Source organism: Carcharhinus amblyrhynchos, chromosome 7, assembly GCF_965287045.1.
Source record: "Carcharhinus amblyrhynchos chromosome 7, sCarAmb.v2.hapA, whole genome shotgun sequence".
In the NCBI taxonomy this organism is placed as follows: domain Eukaryota; kingdom Metazoa; phylum Chordata; class Chondrichthyes; order Carcharhiniformes; family Carcharhinidae; genus Carcharhinus; species Carcharhinus amblyrhynchos.
In genome coordinates, this window is record NC_137330.1 from 100,436,042 (window position 1) to 100,458,539 (window position 22,498).

Below are 22,498 nucleotides of genomic sequence, written 5' to 3' on the forward strand. Positions count from 1 at the left end.
TCAATGATGAAATCACTTTGCAGTGTGATGCCAGAGAGACAAGCCTTTGAGCAACCCTAATGCAGCAAGGACAACCTGTCGCAGCCAGGGCATTAGGGCAAACTGAACAATGCAATGCTCAGATTGAAATAGTTTGCCTGGCTAATGTTTTTACTTGTGAACATTTTCATCAACATCTTCCTAAGAGAGAAAAAATATTAATGGAGTCTGACAACAAGTCACTTCAAGGTTTTTTTTCTCAAACTGCTACTTTCTGCTCCAAAGCATCTGCAAGTAATGTTACTTTGTTTACAGAGAGATTATCTGGATGTGACGTATGAACAAGGAAAACAAATGTATACCACAGATGTGATGTCAAGAGCAGCATTCCCCATGAAGAAAATTATGGATGCTGAAACAGAATGAAAAATTTTCCAAATTCAATGTGAGGCAGCAGCTCAACATGATCTGGAAGCTATCAACCAGCAGAGACATTGAATCTGACAGAAAGCACCTTTGTCAAATCCCAACAAGATGTAACTCTACCAGTGCTTCAAGAAGCAGTGGTGAAAAGATGGCTTGAGCACATCAAGGCCACACCAGTGGTCACAAGAATATATTGGAATACTCAAATAAAATGATAGCCCAAAATGGCATCTTGTACAAAGGAAATAGAGGCATCATCCCAAAAGAGATGACAGGAGGGATGCTGAAGCAAATCAATGCAAGCCTCAAGAAATTGAGTTGAGTTTGAAGGAGGCAAGAGAAGTGTTTTACTGGCCAAATATGAGCAATGAAATTAAAAACCACATTGGTCAGTGTGCTACTTGTAATGAGCTCAAAGCTAAACAAGCTAGAGAACCATTGATGACACAAAACATCCCAGACTATAGATAAAACTGGGAAACCTTTCACTATAGAAGGAACTGCTTATCTTGTCACTGTGGATTACTATTGTGACTACTGAAAGGTAGACCAGCTGACTTCAATGATGACAGGAAAAATAGCAGAATGCCAGAAAGTACATTTCAGCTGTTACAGCTTTTTAGACATTGTGATTAGTGACAATGGGCCTCGGTTCACGAGCGAAGAATTCAGCCACTTCACAAAGGATTGGAAAATGCAACACTATACATCATCTCTGCACTATCTCCGGTCAAGTGGAAAGGCTGAGGTGGCAGTGAAAATTATCAAAGTAATCTTCAAGGGGTTGAGCATATCTAGCAAAGAGGTGCACAAGGCAATCTTTCAGTGGAGAAACACACTAACTGAAGGTATGGAAAGTAATCCAGCCCAAAGACTAATGTTGCACTGTACCAAAACTACTCTTCCAAAATCAAACAAGCTCATGAAGTCAGAAGTAGTAACAGCTGCGAGTGAGAAAAAGGCATCAGCAGAAAGCCAAATTCCATTTTGACAAGACTGTCAAACATTGCCAAAGTTGAGCATTGGAAAGCTGTCAAAGCATAAACCATCAATGCTCCCAAAGGAAGTCAGCCCAAGTGGCAACTTGGGACATGCATGGAGCAGTTGTCACTTTGATTATATATGGTGGAAGCAAATGACCAAATATATTGGTGCAACTGCAGGCATGTATGAACAACTAGAGAAGCTGTTCCTTCACTGCAGGTGACCAGGTGATCAGAAAGTTGAGAGCTCACCAGCTATACAGAGTACACAGGACAACTATCACTCCCAGAGGACCACCAGTCCCTAACAACAGAAATGGAACAACAATAACAGTTACATGCCTACAGGTGCCATGGGAATGACAGTCTCCAAAGCATGAACATCATCCAGACAAGCAACCAATGACAACATGCCCACATACCATTAAGAGAACTGCGTGATTTAATGACTGAGTGCACAATGCATGTGTAGAGACTATCAAGAATAATGAATCATCTGTTAATGCACAAAAGCACTTGTGGTGTATGGTGGATAATTTAGGTAAACCACAGTTACACATGATAGTGCTTGCAAAGTTGTCTGCTGTATGTCATGGAAAAGGGAAGGTTTGGATTTTGAAATTCAGTCATTAATACACATCTTACCTGGTTTGCTAAAGTCATATGACCTCTGCCATGAGGGAATGCCTGGGGACAGCAATGATGTATTCAGTTCAATAAAACATTACAAACATCTTTGAACTTGTAACACCAATGATCCAAAGTTTACACTTAGTCTGAAAAAGTAGGATACATTATTCTTTTCGTGGGAATGCAGGCTTGATGTGGACTGACTTGGCTTTGCCTCTGCTCAGATGAGGGATTTGCCTGCAGAATGTGCTTCTCTCCGTATGAGCTGGTGGTACACTCCTACACGCCACATCCTACTGCGATGGCAGCTATCCATTGAATACTTCCAATGGAGAGGCATTGAACCAATATTTCTCTTCGGTGTTCACGCAGGGGGACAAGAATATAGCTGAGGAGGACACAGGGTTGCAGGGGAGTAGAATAGACAGTATTACAGTTGATAAGGAGGATGTGCTGGATATTCTTGAGGGATTGAAGATAGATAAGTCCCCTGGTCCGGATGGGATTTACCCTAGGATTCTCTGGGAGGCAAGAGAAGTGATTGCAGAGCCTCTGGCTCTGATCTTCAGGTCATTGTTGGCCTCTGGTATAGTACCGGAAGATTGGAGGTTAGCGAATGTTGTCCCATTGTTTAAGAAGGGGAACAGAGACTTCCCCGGGAATTATAGACCGGTGAGTCTCACTTCTGTTGTGGGCAAGGTTTTAGAAAAAATTATTAGGGATAGGATTTATAGTTATTTGGAGAGTAATGAATTGATTGGAGATAGTCAGCATGGTTTTGTAGCGGGTAGGTCGTGCCTTACTAACCTTATTGAGTTTTTTGAAAAAGTGACCGAAGAGGTGGATGGGGGTAAGGCAGTTGACGTGGTATATATGGATTTTAGTAAGGCGTTTGATAAGGTTCACCATGGTAGGCTTCTGCAGAAAATGCAGATGTATGGGATTGAGGGTAATCTAGGAAATTGGATCAGGAATTGGCTAGCAGACAGGAGACAGAGGGTGGTGGTTGATGGTAAATATTCGTCATGGAGTTCGGTTACGAGTGGTGTGCCTCAGGGATCTGTTTTGGGGCCACTGCTGTTTGTAATTTTTATTAATGATCTGGATGAGGGTATAGTTGGGTGGATTAGTAAATTTGCTGATGACACCAAAGTCGGAGGTGTGGTAGATTGTGAGGAAGGGTGTCATAGTTTGCAGGAAGACTTGGACAGGTTGCAGAGCTGGGCCGAGAGGTGGCGGATGGAGTTTAATGCGGAGAAGTGTGAGGTAATTCACTTTGGTAGGAATAACAGATGTGTTGAGTATAGGGCTAACGGGAGGACTTTGAACAGTGTGGATGAACAGAGGGATCTAGGTGTATGTGTACATAGATCCCTGAAAGTTGGGAATCAAGTAGATAGGGTTGTTAAGAAGGCATACGGTGTCTTGGCGTTTATTGGTAGGGGGATTGAATTTAGGAGTCGCAGCGTCATGTTGCAACTGTACACAACTCTGGTGCGGCTGCACTTGGAGTACTGTGTGCAGTTCTGGTCCCCACATTACAGGAAGGATGTGGAGGCTTTGGAGAGGGTGCAGAGGAGGTTTACCAGGATGTTGCCTGGTATGGAGGGGAGGTCATATGAGGAGAGACTGAGGGATTTGGGGTTGTTTTCGCTGGAAAGAAGGCGGCTAAGAGGGGATCTTATTGAAACATATAAGATGATTAGAGGTTTAGATAGGGTGGACAGTGATAGCCTTTTTCCTCTGATGGAGAAAGCTAGCACGAGGGGGCATGGCTTTAAATTAAGGGGTGGTAGTTATAGGACGGATGTCAGGGGTAGGTTCTTTACCCAGAGGGTGGTGAGGGATTGGAATGCCCTGCCTGCTGCGGTTGTAAATGCGCCTAGTTTGGGGGCGTTTAAGAGATCCGTGGATAGGTTTATGGACAAAAAGGGATTGGTTTAGGTTAGAGGGTCATTGTTTTTTTAACTGGTCGGCGCAACATCGTGGGCCGAAGGGCCTGTTCTGCGCTGTAATGTTCTATGTTCTATGTTCTAATAGTCAACGCCATCATAATGCCAGGTGGCACCTCCCCGGGTGGAGGCTGACGAGGGGATCGGCTCACTACTGAAGGGGCAAGTTTATTTCCTGGATACAAATGGGTCACCCACATGCACACACTCACTCTTTCATGTACGCACACACACATATGCACACAAACACATAGACACCAAATAGTTGACAACCAACCTTTTCCTATCCACCCCATCCACCAGACCTGAGCTCCAAACTACATCATCTTACTAGTTCCAGCTCTTACATCCAGCCTCTTTTCCTCAGGACTCCAGTTGGAGCAATGCTTCCAGGGAGCTCCAGAAGCACTGCATGCCAGCACTGATGGAGGTAGGAGGTGAAGGAGGAGGAATTGGATGTCAATGGAAGGGGGTGTAGAAGGGGGAATGGATGTGAAGGAGAGAGGGATTAGGTAAAGGGCATTAAACGTCTATGATCTTGGTTCCCGCCAATGGCACTAGGATTTCCAGGTGGGCACTTCCAATTCCGGCCTCACTCATGTGAGAATGGATGTTACAGTTTGCAGAGGGACATAGATAAGCTGCAGAGCTGGGCTGAGAGGTGGCAAATGGAGTTTAATGCGGAAAAGTGTGAGGTGATTCACTTTGGTAAGAGTAACAGAAATACAGAACATAGGGCTAATGGAAGGACTCTGGGTAGTGTTGACAAACAGAGAGATCTTGGTGTACATGTGCATAAGAGCATAAGAACATAAGAAATAGGAGCAGGAGTAGGCCATCTAGCCCTTTGAGCCTGCCCCACCATTCAATAAGATCATGGCTGATCTGTCGTGGCTCAGTTCCACACTCCCGCCCTCTCCCCATAACCCTTAATCCCCTCTCTTATCAAAAACCCATCAACCCGCGTCTTAAAAATATTTAGCGAGGCAGCCTCCACCACTTCAACGGGCAGAGAATTCCAGAGATTCACCACCCTTTGAGTGAAGAGGTTCCTCCTCAACTCCGTTCTAAACTGCCCCCCCCCCTTTATCTTGAGGCTGTGCCCCCTAGTCCTACTGTCCTTTCTGAGTGGGAAGAGTCTCTCCACCTCTATCCTATCCATCCCATTCATCATCTTATATGTCTCAATGAGATCTCCCCTCATTTTTCTAAACTCTAACGAGTACAAGCCTAGTTTATTCAGCCTCTCCTCATAGCTCAACCCCCTCAACTCCGGTATCAGCCTAGTCAACCTCCTCTGCACTCCCTCCAAGGCCAAAATATCCTTGCGTAAGTGCGGCGACCAAAACTGCACACAGTACTCCAGCTGTGGCCTCACCAATGCCCTATACAGCTGCAGCATAGATCCCTGAAAGTTGGCATGCAGGTTGATAAGGTTGTTAAGAAGGCATACAGTGTGTTAGCTTTTATGGGTAGAGGGATTGAATTTCGGAGCAGTGAGGTCATGTTGCAACTGTACAAAACTCTGGTGCAGCTGCACTTGGAATATTGTGTACAGTTCTGGTCGCCGCATTATAAGAAAGATGTGGAGGCATTGGAAAGGGCACAGAGGAGGTTTACCAGGATGTTGCCTGGTATGGTGGGAAGGTCTTATGAAGAAAGGCTGAGGGACTTGAGGTTATTTTCGTCAGAGAGAAGAAGGTTAAGAGGTGACCTAATTGAGGCATACAAGGTGACCAGAGGGTTAGATAGGGTGGACAGTGAGAGCCTTTTTCCTCGGATGGTGATGGCTAACACGAGGAGACATAGCTTTAAATTAAGGGGTGGTAATTATAGGACAGATGTCAGAGGTAGGTTCTTTACTCAAAGGGTAGTAAGGGCGTGGAATGCCCTGCCTGCTGCAGTTGTTGACTCACCAACTTTAAGGGTGTTCAAATGGTCAGTGGATAGGTATATGGATAACATTGGAATAGTTTAGGTTAGATGGTCATTAGATTGGTTCCACTGGTCGGCGCAACATCGAGGGCCGAAGGGCCTGTACTGCACTGTAATGTTCTATGTTCTATTAATTTTCTAATAGTAGGTGAGTTTGCAATGTATGTCTGTACCTGACTAGCTGTGGGAGACATCAATCAAAGAGGTTGTATTTTGGAGCCACTCTGTGACCCGAGTGAACAGGAAGCCCCACTCTTGAGAGCTCCTGGCCAATTTGATTGGCCAGCAGCTCCAGCAATGTCAGAGTTCAGTAATAGGATTGCAAGGAATTTATAGAAAGTTTGTGATATTACTTTGTTACAAATGAAATAACTGCAGGAGACAAGAGGAAGGTTATTTTACTAACAGTCTGTGGCTCACAGATTTACAGCTTAGAGAGAAGTTCATTTGCTTGGAAAATTAGAAAGTCAAAGGTGGGTGTGCAGATTAGTGATCGGTCTGAGTGTCAGCAGAAAACTACAATTAGAGACAGATCATATGAACATTGTACTACACTAAGGACTCATGCAAGAGCCCCAACTAGGAGGGCGGAGGGTTCCAAGAACAGAAGGTTTAAAAAATCAGGGGCATATGAGGGAGCGATAGCACAGGATAGTGAGGGAGGACTTGATTGTTACAGTGGCAGGAAATGTAAACAAAAATATGCAACACAGAGCAAATCCAGAGTTGTAAGCAACTCTAAAAGATCAAAGCTTTCACCTGAATGCATGAAGCATTCGCAGCAAGACAGGTGATTTGATAGCGTAGATTGCAACATATGAGGATGATGTATTAGCTATTACAGAAACGTGGTTGCAGGGTGACCAGGACTGGGTGTTCAACTTTCCAGGGTATACGACATTCCAAAAGAACAGGTCAAAAGGGAAAAGGAGGTGGGGTAATGTCATTAGTCAAGGAAGGCTTCAGAGCAGTGCTGCATCATGATATAAACAGACTCATAGAGATATAAACAGTGCACACCTATAAACAGATAGACCACTGTGTGCAGCAAACTACCCAGCTTTCAGGAGAACAGTGACCACGACACCACACAACTCTGCCACAGCAACCTCTGCAAGATGTGCAGGATCATCCACACGGATGCCATTATCTCACATGAGAACACCATCCACCAGATACACGGTACATACTCTTGCAACTCCGCAATGTTATCTACCTGATATGCTGCAGGAAAGGAAGTCCCGAGACACGGTACATTGGGGAGATCACGCAGATGCTACGACAACAGATGAATGAACACTGCTTGACATTCACTAGGCAAGAGTGTTCTCTTCCTGTTGGGGAACACTTCAGCGGTCACAGGCATTCGGCCTCTGACCTTCGGGTAAGCATTCTCTAAGGCAGCCTTCATGACGCATGACAGCACAGAGTTACTGAGCAGAGACTGATAGCCAAGTTCTGCACACATGAGGATGGCCTCAACCAGGATCTTGGGTTCATGTCGCATTATCTGTAATAGCCATGACTTTCCTGGGCTTGCAAAATCTCACTAACTGTCCTGTCTGGATACAATACACATCTCTAACCTGTGCTTAACCCTCTCTCCATTCACATTGTCTGTATCTTTAAGATTTGATTACCTGCAAAGACTCGCATTCCAACCATTATTTTGTAAACTGAGTTTGTGTCTTTATATGTCCATTATTCAAGAAAGCAGAGAAGCAAAAAGTGGGAAACTATAATCCAGTCAGCTTGACATCTGTGGTGGGAAAGTTGCTGGAGTCAATCATTAAGGAGAAGGTGACAGAGCATCTGAAAAACAATGCTCAATTCACCAGTATCAGTTTTGTGAAGGGCATGTCTTGTTTGACAAATCTGCTAGAGTTCTTTGAGGATGTAACTAGCAAGGTAGATAATGGGGATCCTGTGGATGTGATCTTTCTGGACTTCCAGAAAGCATGTGAGCAGGTGCCAAAAAAGAGACTGATCCAGAAAATTAGATTCTAAAGGGTTAGGGGTAGACTAGTGGCTTAGATTGAGGATTGGCTGACTGACAGAAAGAAGAGGGTTGGGATAAATGGATCCTTCTCTAGTTGGCAATCTATAATTAACGGGGTCCACAGGGTTCAGTTCTCGGACCACAACTGTTTACAAGCGGATAGAGCGCGTAACATAGCATAATTTGCTGATGACACAAAAATAGATGTGATGAGGAGATAAACAGTTTACAAATGGATATTGACAGTCTAGGGAGATGGGCTAGAATCTGGCAAATGGAGTTTAATGAGGATAAATGTGAGGTTATCAATTTTCATTCAAAAAATAAAAGGGCAAATTACTATTTAAGTGGGAAACATTCAAAATATGTCTGTCTGTGCAGAGGGATCTGGATGTCCTTGTGCATGAGTTTTAGGAAGTGGGCATGCAGGTGCAGAATGTTATAAGAAAGGCAAATGGAATCTTGGCATTTATTGCAAAGGGTCTAAAATATAAAGGTAGAGAAGTTGTATAAGGCATTGGTGAGACCACACTTGGAATATTGTGTTCAGTTTTGGTCACCTTTGAGGAAGGATGTAGTGGCAGTGGAGATGATTCAGAAGAGATTCACTAGATTGATTTCAGGTTTGAAGGGCTGTTGTATGAGGAGCGGTATATAAGGTATCTAAAATACTCAATGGGATTTATAAAGTAAATGTCAACCAAATGTTCCTCCTTCTAGAACAGTTTAGGACATAGAAACATAGAAAATAGATGCAGAAGTAGGCCATTCTGCTCTTTGAGCCTACACCACCATTCAATATGATCATGACTGATCATGCACTCCTATTTTCTCTCCATACCCCTTGGTTTCTTTAGCCACAAGGACCATGTCCAGCTCCCTCTTGAACATATTTAACAAACTGGTCCCAAACAGAATTCTGTGGCACAGAATTCCACAGGTTCACAATTCCCTGAGTGAAGAAGCTCTTCCTCATCTCAGTCCTGACTGGCTTATCCTTTATTCTTAGACTGTGACCCCTAGTTCTGGGTTTCCCCAACATCAGGAAAATTCTTCCCGCATCTAGCTTACACAGTCCCATCAGGATTTTGTAAGTTTCAATGAGATTCCCTCTCATTCTTCCAAATTCCAGAGAGTACAAGTAAAATCAATCTAGTCTCTCTTCATATGTCAGTCCTGCCATTCCAGAAATTAGTATGGTGAACTTTTGCTGGACTCCTTCAATAGCAAGAATGTCCTTCCTTAGACTAGGAGACCAAAACTGCACACAATATTCAAGGTGTGGCCTCACCAAGGCTCTGTATAACTGCAGCAAGACGTCTTTACTCCAATATTCAAATTCTCTTGCTATGAAGACTTGCATGCCAATCTTCAGCAACTGTTTCACCACCGAGATCACGTTGCACTTCCCTTTTTCCGAAACCACCACCATTCAGATAATAATCTTCCTTCCTGTTTTTGCCACCAAAGTGGATAACCTCACATTTACCCTCATTATATTGCATTTGCCAAGTATTTGCCCATTCATCCAGCCCCTGTCCAAGTCACCCTGCAGCTTCTTGGCATCCTCCTCACAGCACACACTGCCACTCGATTTAGTGTCGCCTGCAAATTTGGAGGTATCGCATTCAATTCCTTCATCCAAATCATTAATATATATTGTGAATAGCTGGGGTCCCAGCCCTGAACCCTGTGGTACCCCTCTAGTCATTGCCTGCCACTCTGAAAAGAATCCATTTATTTCCATTTTCTGCTTCCTGTCTGCCAACCAGTTCTCTATCCAACTCAATCTATTACCCCTAATAGCATGAGCTTTAATTTTGTTCACTAATCTCTCGTGTGGGACTTTGTCAAAAGCCTTTTGGAAGTCCAGGTGCACAACATCCACTGCTTCACCCTTGTCCACTCCACTGGTCACATCTTCAAAAAATTCCAGAAGATTTGTCAAGCACGATTTCCCTTTCGTGAATCCATGCTGACTTGGATGGATCCTGTCACCACTTTCCAAATGCTCAGTTAATACACCCTTAAAAATTGATTCCAGTATTTTCCCCACCACTGATGTCAGGCTAATCAGTCTATGATTCCCTGTTTTCTCTCTCCCTCCTTTTTTAAAAAGTGAAGTTATATTAGCCACCCTCCAATCCACTGGAACTCTTCCAGAGTCTATAGAATGCTGGAAAATGATCACCAATGCATCCACCATGTCTGGAGTCTCTTCCCTGAGTATTCTGGGATGCAGAGTATTATGCCCTGGGGATTTATCGACTTTAATTTCAGAAATTTCCCCAATACAATTTCCTGACTAATAAGGATTTCTTTTCATTCCTCCTACATGCTATACCCTCTGTCCCCGAATATTTCTGGAAGATTATTTGTGTCTTCCTTAATGAAGACAGATCCAAAATATTTGTTCAGCTGGTCTGCCATCTCTTTGCTGCCCATTATGAATCCACCTGATTCTAACTGTAAGGGACCTACATTTGTCTTCACAAGTCTTAATAGAATCTATTGTAGTCAGCTTTTAGGTTCTCTGCAAGCTTATACTCATATTCTCTTTTCTTCTTCCGAAATAAACCCTTTGTTCTCAACTGCTGGATTTTAAATTTCTCCCAGTCCTCCAGCTTTGCTGTTTTTTCTGGCCAATGTATATGCCTCCTCTTTGGCTTTAACACTATCCCTGATTTCCCTTGTTAGTCATGGATGAGCCACCTTCCCCATTTTTTTCTGATGCAAGACAGGGATGTACAGTTGTTGAAGTTCATACATGTGTCCTTTAAATGGCTGGCATTGCTTATCACTGTCAACACCTCAAATATCTGTTGTTAGCTTATCCTAGCCAATGCATGCCTCATACAGTCAAAGTTAGCTTTCCTCAAGTTCAGGACCCTAGTCTCAGACTTAACTGTGTATGTCTCCCTCTTAATGAAGAATTCTACCATACTACAGTCATTCTTCCCCAAAGTATCTTGCACCAGAAGGTTGCTAAATAATCCCCTCTCATTACATAATACCCAATTTAGGATTACCTGCTCTTTAGTTGGTTCCTTGGCGTAATGGTCGAGAAAACTGTCACTGATACTTTCAAGAAATCCTCCTCCCTCACATTGCTACCTGTTTGGTGAGCCCAATCGATATGCAGATTGAAGTCATCGATGATAACTGCTGCACCCTTATTGCATGCATCTCTAATTTTCTGCTTGATGCCAACCACAACATCACTACTCCTGTTTGGTGGCTTGTACACAACTCCCACTAGCATTTCTTTGTCCTTTGGTTCTTCATAGCTCCACCCATACAGATTCCATATCATCCAGGCTAATGTCCTTCTTTACTATTGCATTAATCTTCTCTTTAAAAAACAATGCTACTCCACCTGCCCTTCCTTTCTGTCTATCTTTCATGAATATTGAATACCCCTGGATGATGAGTTCCCATCCCTGATCACTCTGGAGCCAGGTCTCCGTGATTCCAATTACATCAAATCCATTAATGACTTTCTGTGCAGTTAATTTATCCATCTTATTACAAATGCTCCTTGCATAGAGACACAGAGGCTGAAAACTCTACCGCCTCGCTGCCCTGGAATCAAAATTTCCAGAACGGAGATCTCTGTTGGACTCAGGCAGGATTTTACAATCTTGCCTGAGCGAGTCTGTAAAATCCCACCAGAGCCTTCAGGCTTGCTTTTTGGCATCGATTGCCCCCTTAGAATTACGATGTAATTGTGGCCATTTTTGATTTTTGTCTTCAGATTCTCTGTCTTCCACTTTTCCTCTTACCTATGAAAGGCATAGACAGAGTAAATAGTTAGAAGCTTTTTCCCAGAATGGAAGAGTCAATTACTAGGGGCACAACTTTAAGGTGCAAGGGGTAAGGTTTAAAGGAAATGAACAAGGCAGATTTTTTAGACTGAGGGTGGTGGGTGCCTGAAACTCATTGCTGGGGGAGGTAATGGAAGAGGACACGGTAGTGACTTTTAAGGGGCTCTTGACAAATACATGAATAGGATGGGAATAGAGAGATATGGTCCCCGGAAGGGTAAGGGGTTTTAGTTAAGTTAGACAGCATTGTTGGTGCAGGTTTGGAGGCTGTTCCTGTGCTGTAATTTTCTTCGTTCTTTGATCTTTGTTTTTGTTTTTAACCTTACTTCCCTCTGACTTCCTGCATTGGTTCCCATTGCCCTGCCATTTTAGTTTAAACCCTCGCTCTAACAGAGCCAGAAAGGCCCTGGTCCACTTGAATCTTTGAGGAGTTTTCCAGAGAGTTTTCTGGATACCGTTTTTCTAAAAGAGCCTGTGATATGCCTACTAATGTTGTTCTTTGTTTCTCCTTTGGATTGTTTCAGATTTTGGGGAGAAAGAAAGGGGGTGGAGGGGAGAAAGAAGGGGGTGCATGTTCGGAAGACCACATGACTGGTGAGGACCCTTTGGATTGTTCAGGTGGGAAGATGCACTAATCAGCAGGAGGGCGTGGACCCAGGGTCGAGGAGGGACTGGAAGTTGGAACCCAGTCACCCAGAACAGCACTTTGTATTTCAGTCTTACCTTGTATATAAATATATAAATACACTGTTGACAATAAAATCTTTATAGTTAAAGGGGCATTGAGTCTCCCTCCAGTCCATAGAGTTATTAGCATTCCCTAATGCCAGTTTTACCTTTCATATTAAGGACTTAATCTCAAATTAGTTTTATAGTTGCTCTTAACCTCAAGCCAGTTTTCGAGCCAGTACAATCATTAATGCAGCCGGCTTCATGCAAACATTGAAAATCATACATACTCTTTCAGAAAAGAAAAAATTTACATGATGAATCCAAAGGGAAAAGATACTTGATTTTGCTTTTTTTTGGTAAGTACAGCTTTAAGGAACAGTTGTTAATAATATTCAATTACTGGCCCGAAAATTCCCTTTAATATACAGTAACATTCATTCTTGAGCTGGATGGATTTCTTGTGTGAACTGTATGGGCTGGATTCTATGGCCTCATTGGTCCCAAGACCATAAAATCCCACCCATGGTCAACAGACGTTTTCACTGTCCGCCCCTCGCCTGCTCTGATTCCGTGGTGGGCGGGGCGGTAGAATTCCGGTGTATGCGTCTCCTGCTGGTTCAGCAGGGTGAGGGTAAAATAAGATAGGGAAGTCTGGTATGGAGAGTAGATCCAAGAAATAAATAGCAACAGCAGAATTTATGAAGTGTAATTACACCACACACATGTACTTATCAATGTACAAAAACAGAAAGTCTGACTTTTGATGTGATCAAAAAGAAAAACAACGTGAAATTTATGGTCCAGTCCCAGCCACTTGTGACTTTTGAGTTCTTGCTTATCAAAAGAAAGAAAATCCACTCGCGTGTTAAGCATAAGTTGGAATAATTAAAGAGACTGGAGACAAAATGAACGACCAGAAAATGTAAAGTTGATGTTGAATAATAACTTCTAAATTTAAAAGCTCTTATGGTTTTCATCACTTGTTTTGCCCTGCCCTAATCGTTCCTCCTCTTCCTTTGAAATTGACTTAAGTTGTTTTCAAGCTTCTGTCAACCATCTTGCAAAATATCCAAGAGGCATGGGCCTCTGTGTGATTGGTAAGCAGCAACACAAATTCACGACAGGAAAATTGTGTTTGACAAATTGGTTCCAGTTTTTTTTGAAAACAGAAAATGCCGGAAAATATCAACAGGCCTGAGAGCATCTGTGGAGAGAGGTGGCATGATGGCACAATGGTTAGCACTGCTGCTTCACAGTGCCAGGGACCGGGTTCAATTCCCAGCTTGGGTCACTGTCTGTGTGGAGTTTGCACATTCTCCCTGTGCCTGTGTGGGTTTTCTCCACGTACTCGGTTTCCTCCCACTGTCTGAAAGATGTGTGGGTTAGGTGCACTGATAAAGAAAAAGAAAGCCAGATGCGATCTAAGGAGATCCTTCAAAGATGCCAAAACACCGAACCAAGCTAGAGTCCCAGTCTAGCCATACCGACACCAACCGACTATAGCAAAGTCTGCAAAACATAACAGGCTACAAGATGAAAGCATGTAAAATTGCTGGCTCCGACGCACCCCTCCCTGATGAGCTCAATGTATTCTACGCCCATTTTGAGCAAAAGATCAGTGAGAACATCCCCTTCACCGTGGAAGCCCTGGATGAACCTATATCTGGGGTCACCATTGCAGATGTCAAAGCAACTTTCTTGAATGTCAACCTACGGAAAGCTATTAGCCCAGATGGGGTACCCGGATGTGTGCTCAGATCCTGCGTGGTCAGCTGGTGGAAATATTCACAGACTTTTCAACCCTCTTTACAACAATCTGAGGTCCCGATCTGCTTCAAAAAGATGACCATCATCCCGGTACCTAAGAAAAACCAAGCAGCATGCCTCAATGTCTATTGGCCAGTGGCTCTGACATCCACCATTATGAAGTGCTGTGAAAGATTAGTCATGGCATGAATCAATTCCAGCCTCCCGGACCAGCAGATCCACAGCAGATGCTATTTCCCTCGTCCTGCACTCAACCTTGGAACACCTAGATAACAAGAACACGTATGTCAGACTGTTATTTATTGATTACAGATCAGCCTTTAACACTATTATTCCCACAGAACCCATCTCCAAACTCCATGGCCTGGCCTCACCACCTCCCTCTATGACTGGATGCTGAACTTCCTAACTCACAGACCACAATCAGTAAGGATAGGAAACAACACCTCCTCCATGATCATCCTCAACACTGCTGCCCCACAAGGCTGTGAACCAGCCCCCTACTATACTCCTTATACACCTATGACTGTGTGGCCAAATTCTCCTCCAATTCAATTTTCAAATTTGCTGACGACGCCACCGTAGTGGGTTGGATCTCAAACAATGATGAGACAGAGTACAGGAATGAAATGGAGAATCTGGTGAACTGGTGCAACAATCTGTCCCTCAATGTCAACAAAATGAAGGAGATTGTCATCGACTTCAGGAAGTGTAAAGGAGAACATGCCCTGTCTACATCAACGGTAACAAAGTAAGAAGGGTCGAGAGCTTCAAGTTTTTAGGTGTCCAGATCACCCACAACTTGGCCTGGTCTCCCCATGCCAACACGATAGGTAAGAAAGCCCACTGAAGCCTCGGCTTTCTCAGAAGACTATAAGGAAATTTGGCATGTCAGCTACAAATCTTATGGACCTTTACAGATGTACCATAGAAAGTATTCTTTCTGGTTGTATCACTGCTTGGTATAGCTCCTGCTCTGTCCAAGACCACAAGGAACTACAAAAGGTTGTGAATGTAGTCCAATTCATCATGCAAACCAGCCTCCTATCCATTGACTCTGTCTACACTTCCTGTTGCCTTGGCAAAGCAGCCAACATAATTAAGGACACCACACACCCTGGACATTCGCCCTACCACCTTCTTCCATCAGAAAAAAGATACAAGAGTCTGAGGTCACGTACCAACCAACTCAAGAACAGCTTCTTTCCTGCTGCTGTCAGACTTTTGAATGGATGTATCTTGTTGATCTTCCTCTACACCCTAGCTATGACTGTCACATTACATTCTGCACTCTCTTGTTTCCTTCTCTATGAAAGGTACGGTTTGTCTGTATAGCATGCAAAAAACAATACTTTTCACTGTATGTTAATATATGTTACAATAATAAATCAAGTCAAATCAAATCCAGTCAAATCATTGATTCGAACAGGTGCTGGAGTGTGGTGACTAGGGCAATTTCATAGTAACTTCATTGCAGTATTAATATAAGCTTTACTTACTAAAGTTAATAAATAAACTTTAAAAACTTTATAGAGTCAATGTTTCAAGGCTGGAGGATCATCCCAGATGGCCAGTATGGTCAGCTCCAATCACCTCCCGCCCTCCTCCACCAATCGCTGTGCAGAGTGCGCAGTAGTTCCCCCTTTCAGTACTACCGATCAGCCCCTGGTCCGGCCCTCAGGCCCCACCTCTTTGGCACTGCCTGATATCCAGTGGGCAGTGTCAGCACACCAGGCTGGTGGGTTTTTTTTGAGCTTGCAGCTAGCAGGGTGGATGAGGAAAAAACAATGGAAGGCATGTATTTGGATTTTCAGAAAGCATTCGATGAGGTGCCATGCTTGAGCTTGTTGCATAAAATGAAGGCTTTTGGGATTGAGAGTAAAATATTATTTTAGATTGAGAATTTCTGTTTGGACAGAAACAAAGAGTAAGAATGTCATTTTTGGGTTGGCAGATTGTAATGATTGGGGTCCCACAAAGGTCAACACTTGGTCTTTCAGTTACTTATCATCTATATCAATGATTGCGATGAATCCAGGTTTGGAACTCTGCTGCAGGTGAAATCATCTTCCCTCTGCTTACTCTATTAAACCTCTTCATAATTTTAACAACTTCTATTAGCTCACTTCTCAGACTCCTCACAGGGCCCCACCAGTAGAATCATAGAATCCCTACAGTGCAGAAGGAGGCCATCGAGTCTCCACTGGCTTTTCAAAGAGCATCTTACCTCAGCCCAATCCACCTAGCTTACACATCAGGCAGCATTCTTGCCTCACCCATAGCTGAGATTCTCCAGTTGCATTGCAGTGAATAGAGATTTGGCTGAGCCAGTTTCTTCATTCTCACTGGCAGCAAGGAATCGGGTGGGGGGGGTGGAAATGGGTAACGTGGACAACTGGAAAATTCCAATTCCAGCCATCTGTGGACATTAACTTGTTGATTTCTGTAACACCTTGATTTTAAAGTTCTTATCCATCCCTTTGTGGCCTCTCCCCTTCCTATCTCTGTAAACTCCACCAACCATAGCACGATGCAGGATACCTGTCGCCCTCAAATTCTGACCTCCTACCTATCCCCTATTTGAATCTCTCCATCAATAGTGACTATGCTGTCAGTTGCCACTGAACTCTGGAATTCCTTCCCTTAAACCTCTCCATTTCTCAACCTAGAACATAGAACATTACAGCGCAGTACAGGTACTTCTGCCCTCGATGTTGCGCCGAGCATGGAACCAATCTAATGACCATCTAACCTAAACTATTCCAACATTATCCATATGCCTATCCACTGACCATTTGAACGCCCTTAAAGTTAGCAAGTCCACAACTGCTGCAGGCAGGGCATTCCACGCCCTTACTACCCTCTGAGTAAAGAACCTACCTCTGACATCCGTCCTATAATTAGCACCCCTCAATTTAAAGCTATGTCTCCTCATGTTAGTCATCACCATCCGAGGGAAAAGGCTCTCACTGTCCATCCTATGTAACCCTCTGATCATCTTGTATGCCTCAATTAGGTCACCTCTTAACCTTCTTCTCTCTAACGAAAATAACCTCAAGTCCCTCAGCCTTTCCTCATAAGACCTTCCCACCATACCAGGCAACATCCTGGTAAACCTCCTCTGCACCCTCTTCAATGCCTCCACATCTGTCTTATAATGCGGCGACCAGAACTGTACACAATACTCCAAGTGCGGCCGCACCAGAGTTTTGTACAGTTGCAACATGACCTCACTGCTCCGAAATTCAATCCCTCTACCAATAAAAGCTAACACACCATATGCCTTCTTAACAACCTTATCAACCTGGGTGCCAACTTTCAGGGACCTATGCACATGTACACCGAGTTCTCCCTGCTCGTCGACACCTCCAAGAGTCCTTCCATTAGCCCTATATTATGTACTCCTGTTACTCTTACCAAAGTGCAATCACCTCACACTTTTCCGCATTAAACTCCATTTGCCACCTCTCAGCCCAGCTCTGCAGCTTATCTATGTCCCTCTGCAAACTGTAACATCCATCCTCACTGTCTACAACTCCTCCGACTTCGGTGTCATCAGCAAATTTACTAACCCATCCTTCTACACCCTTATCCAGGTCATTTATAAAAATGACAAACAGCAGTGGCCCCAAAACAGATCCCTGAGGTACATCACTTGTAACTGAACTCCAGGTTGAATATTTCCCATCAACCACCAGCCTCTGTCTTCTATCAGCTAGCCAACTCCTGATCCAAACTGCTAAATCACCCTCAATCCCATGCCTCTGCATTTTCTGCAGTAGCCTACCATGGGGAACCTTATCAAACGCTTTGCTAAAATCCTCTCTCCTCTGTCCTACTTAACATTTGACCAACTTTTAGGCCATTAGTCCTTAGATGACTTTATGAAGCTTATGTCAATTTTTGCTTGATAATGCTCCTTGAGATATTTTACTATGCTGAAGACAGTTGTTGTTGCACTTTAGCCTCTGCCCCAGGATGTGGTTCACCCTATAATGGCAGTTTCATTTTCCCTTAAAACCTCACACAGTGCTTGTATGCTATTACATTGAAAATAAGTATTTGCTATTGAAATGTTATTTATTAATCTGGGAAGTTTTTTGTGTGTGGTGGCATGTTATTACAAATAAGAAAGAACTGCTTGGCCAATTTAAACACAAGGTGGCAGTAATACTCTATTTGAAATGTAACAGTCCTTGTGTGCACAATAAACAATTAGAAGAGACATGGTAAACAGAGTCAGTACACATGAGTTTGCAGCCTTTGCAATTTTTATTTACTGGAAGTTTTTATGAAGTGAAGAGAAAAAGTTAACATCAAACAGGATGGTAGAGCTCAAGGCATCACTCAAATAAAGCATGAGAAATGTTGTTGAATTTTTCCTCTAGTTCATGGAAAGCATCTAGTGGCAGATAGTGAGCGCTGCATCAATATTGAAAAATAATGTCACAGAATCACAGCATTGTCACAATCTCCATAATTGAAGCTTCTCATCCTTGGAAAAGTTCTTGTGAAATGCGGCTGGAATTTTCCCTCACTGACTTCATAGGAGGAACATACCGCATAGCAAATAAAAACAATGCAACGTTTACTTCTGCGCAAGACAGAACAGCAGACACACATTGAAGGACAATAGAATCCCAACTGCTCGGAGACTGTATCAACTCTCCAAAGGAACGTCTATCCCTGTGACCCCATGCGTTTACCATAGCTAATCCACCTAATCCACACAACTTTGGATGCTAAGAGGCAATTTAGCAAGGTCAATCCACTGAGCAACGCATCTTTGGGCTGCAGGAGGAAACCCTCAGAGACATGGAGAGAAAGAACAAACTCCACCGAGAACCAGTTTAATCCGGTATAGTCAGCACAGTTTTGTGAGAGGTAATGTCTGCCTCACAAATTTGTTTGAATTCTTTGAGGAGGTAACTAAGTGTGCAGTTGTAGGTAGAGCAATTGATGTCGTATATTTGGATTTTAGTAAGGCTTTTGATAAGGTTCCCCATGGCAGGCTCATGAAGAAGGTAAGGAGGTGTGGGATAGAAGGAAATTTGGCGAATTAAATAAGTAACTGGCTGTCTCATAAAAGACAGAGGGTACTGTTGGAAGGAAAATTTTCAGACTGGAGGCCAGTTACCAGCGGCGTACCACAGGGATCAGTGCTGGGTCCTCTGTTGTTTGTGATTTTTATCAATGACTTGGAAGAGGGGGCTGAAGGGTAGATTAGTAAATTTGCTGATGACACCAAGATTGGTGGAGTAGCGCATGAGGTGGACGGCTCTTGTAGGCTGCAAAGAGACATTGATAGGGTGCAGAGCTGGGCAGAAAAGTGGCAGATGGAGTTTAACCCTGATAGGTGCAGGATGATTCATTTTGGTAGGACAAACTTGAATGCAGATTACAGGGTCAATGACAGGGTTCTGAGGAATGTGGAGGAACAGAGAGATCTTGGGGTTCATATCCACAGATCTTTGAAGGTTGCCACTCAAGTGGATAGAGCCATGAAGAAGGCATGAAGAAGTGTGTTAGCGTTTATTAACAGGGGTTTGAGTTTAAGAGCCATGGGGTTATGTTGCAACTACACTGGATATTGATGAGACCACATTTGGAATATTGTGTGCAGTTCCAGTCACCTCACTATAAGAAGGATATGGAAGCATTGGAGAGAGTGCAGAGGAGATTTACCAGGATGCTGCCTGGTTTGGAGGATAGGTCTTACGAGCAAAGGTTGAGGGATCTGGGGCTTTTATCTTTAGAACGGAGGAAGATGTGAGGCAACTTAATAGAAGTTTATAAGATGATGAGGGGGAATAGATAGAGTGGATGTGCAGACACTATTTCCTTGGGTGGATGTAACTGTTACTAGGGGGCATAACTATAAGGTTCATGGTGGGAGATGTAGGAGGAATGTCCAAGGTAGATTCTTTACGCAGAGAGTGGTTGGGGTGTGGAATGCACTGCCTGCTGTGATAGTGGAGTTGGACACTTTAGGAACTTTCAAGCAGTTATTGGATAGGCACATGGAGCACACCAGAATGATAGGGAGTGGGATAGCTTGATCTTGGATTTGGACACAGCTTGGCACAACATTGCAGGCCAAAGGGCCTGTACTGTGCTGTACTGTTCTATGTTCTATGACCAGAATCAAACCTGGGTCTCTAATGCTAGGAGGCAGCAGTGCTAACCACTCACCGTTCCACTCCTTGATAATTTGATTTGATTTGATTTGATTTACTATTGCCACGTGTATTAACATACAGTGCAAAGTATTGTTTCTTGTGTGCTGTGCAGATAAAACATACCATTCACAGAGAAGGAAACAAGAGGCTGCAGAATGTAGTCATAGCTACAGTCATAGCTAGGGTGTAGAGAAAGATTAAATCTAGCCAGTTCCACTTCACGTTCAATGGCAAGACCATCACCAAATTCCCCTCTATTCCCTTCTATCAATATCTTTAGGATTACCATTGACCAGAAACTCAACTGGACCAGCCATATGAATATTGAGGCTACAGGAGCAGGTTAAAGACTTCCCAAAGCCTGTACACCATTTACATGACCCAAGTCAGGAGTGTGAGAGAATTCTCCCCACTTGCCTGGATGAGTGCAGCTTCAACAACACTCAAGAACCTCGAACACCATCCAGGACATGGCAGCTTGCTTGAATGATACCCCATCAAATACAATCAACATTCACTCCCTCCTTCTACAAGATACACTGCAGCAACTCACCAAGGGCCTTTCAACTTCACCTTCCAAACCTGTGATCTCTACCACCCAGAAGGGCAAGGTCAGTATGGGAACAACACTGCCTGCAAGTTCCCCTCCAAACCACACACCATCCTAATGAGGAACTATATCATCTTTCTTCTCTGTCACTGGGTCAAAATGCTGGAATTTCCTCTCTAACAGCACCGCAGGTGTGCCTTTTCTTTTAATTCATGGGATGTGGGTGTCACTGGCTGGGCCAACATTTATTGCCCATCCCTGAGCACAGTTTAGAGTCAAACACATGGACTGCAGTGGATCAAGAAGGTAGCTCACCATCGCCTTATCTAGGGCAATTTGAGTGAGCAATAAATGTTGGTCTAGATCAGTGAAACTCATGAAAGAATGAAAATGAAAACTGTACAGCACTGGTGGGAAGTGCTAACAAGCCACTTGTTCATGTTTCACACCACTTTGAATATTTCCCCTAAACTGGGTTAAAGAAATTAGAACAAAGAAGTGGGAATAGCAAGATTTCAGTTTATCAGAATTATAAGAAGTCCTTTGAGAATTATAAACATTGGGGAAAGAGGTGATGATATACTTGAAGGGTGCATACTGAATGCCGGGTCAGACCTGGTGTTAGCCTGTGAATGAAGGCCAACATTTTGAAGTGTTTCCATGGCATATAGAACACAAACATTTTTTTTCAGTACAGCATAGTTGAGGTGAGTATTTCCAGCCTGCTCAGTGCATCAGAAACAGAAGGGGAGGACAGTGCAGAATTAAATGGGACCTGCAGTCAGAATACACTGTCTCAGGTAGTGGACAGATTGGAACAGAGTCAGTTAAAAGGGACATTTAAGGCAGGCAGTGGGGTGATGAAGCTTGGGTTCAGTATATTGTCACGGTGATTGTTGATTGTGTGTAGACTGATTATTCGATAAAGATCAAGTGTAGTTTTGTTGTCCTGGACTAGATAGAAGTCAATGAAGTTCACTGAGACTTCATTTGAAGCAATTTTTTAAAACGGCATCTAGACCATTTGGCTAAGATGCAAATGAGATCAAGCACTGGAGAAGGTGCAATGCCTCCTCCTATCAGCTTGGATCATGTAGATCAAACCCAAAACAGGAAGAGGCTTGCCTGTCTTCTCAGCTTGGATCTGGAATATCTGACTTGTTGAGACTTTAAATTGGACTTTGATTGGATTGAATTGGATTTAAATAAAAAATAATTAGGTACAATATGGCACTTGGATAAGATTTTGTAAGATATAATGTTTACACATGGAGTCACTAGACCTGGGGTGTCGGGGGTGGAGGATGGGTGGTTGCAGGTTAGATAGCACATTAGGGAGGTAGTCAGTGTGGCAGATTCAATGGTATTGTTCTTGCAGTTGAATCTGTGACTCTGAGTGGTGTTCTTCAAACCTGAGATGTGACATTGGTGATGAGGATAATAAGGGGATCTTTTGTGTTGTACATTGGGATTTGCTGGAACTGATATGTCTGCAGTCTGGGGAATTAAGCCATTTGACCCAATGGATGTTGCAAGTACCATCAATGTGAAATGGAAAGCATGTCTAGAGGAGCTTGAAGTATATGCTGACAGTCACTGTCT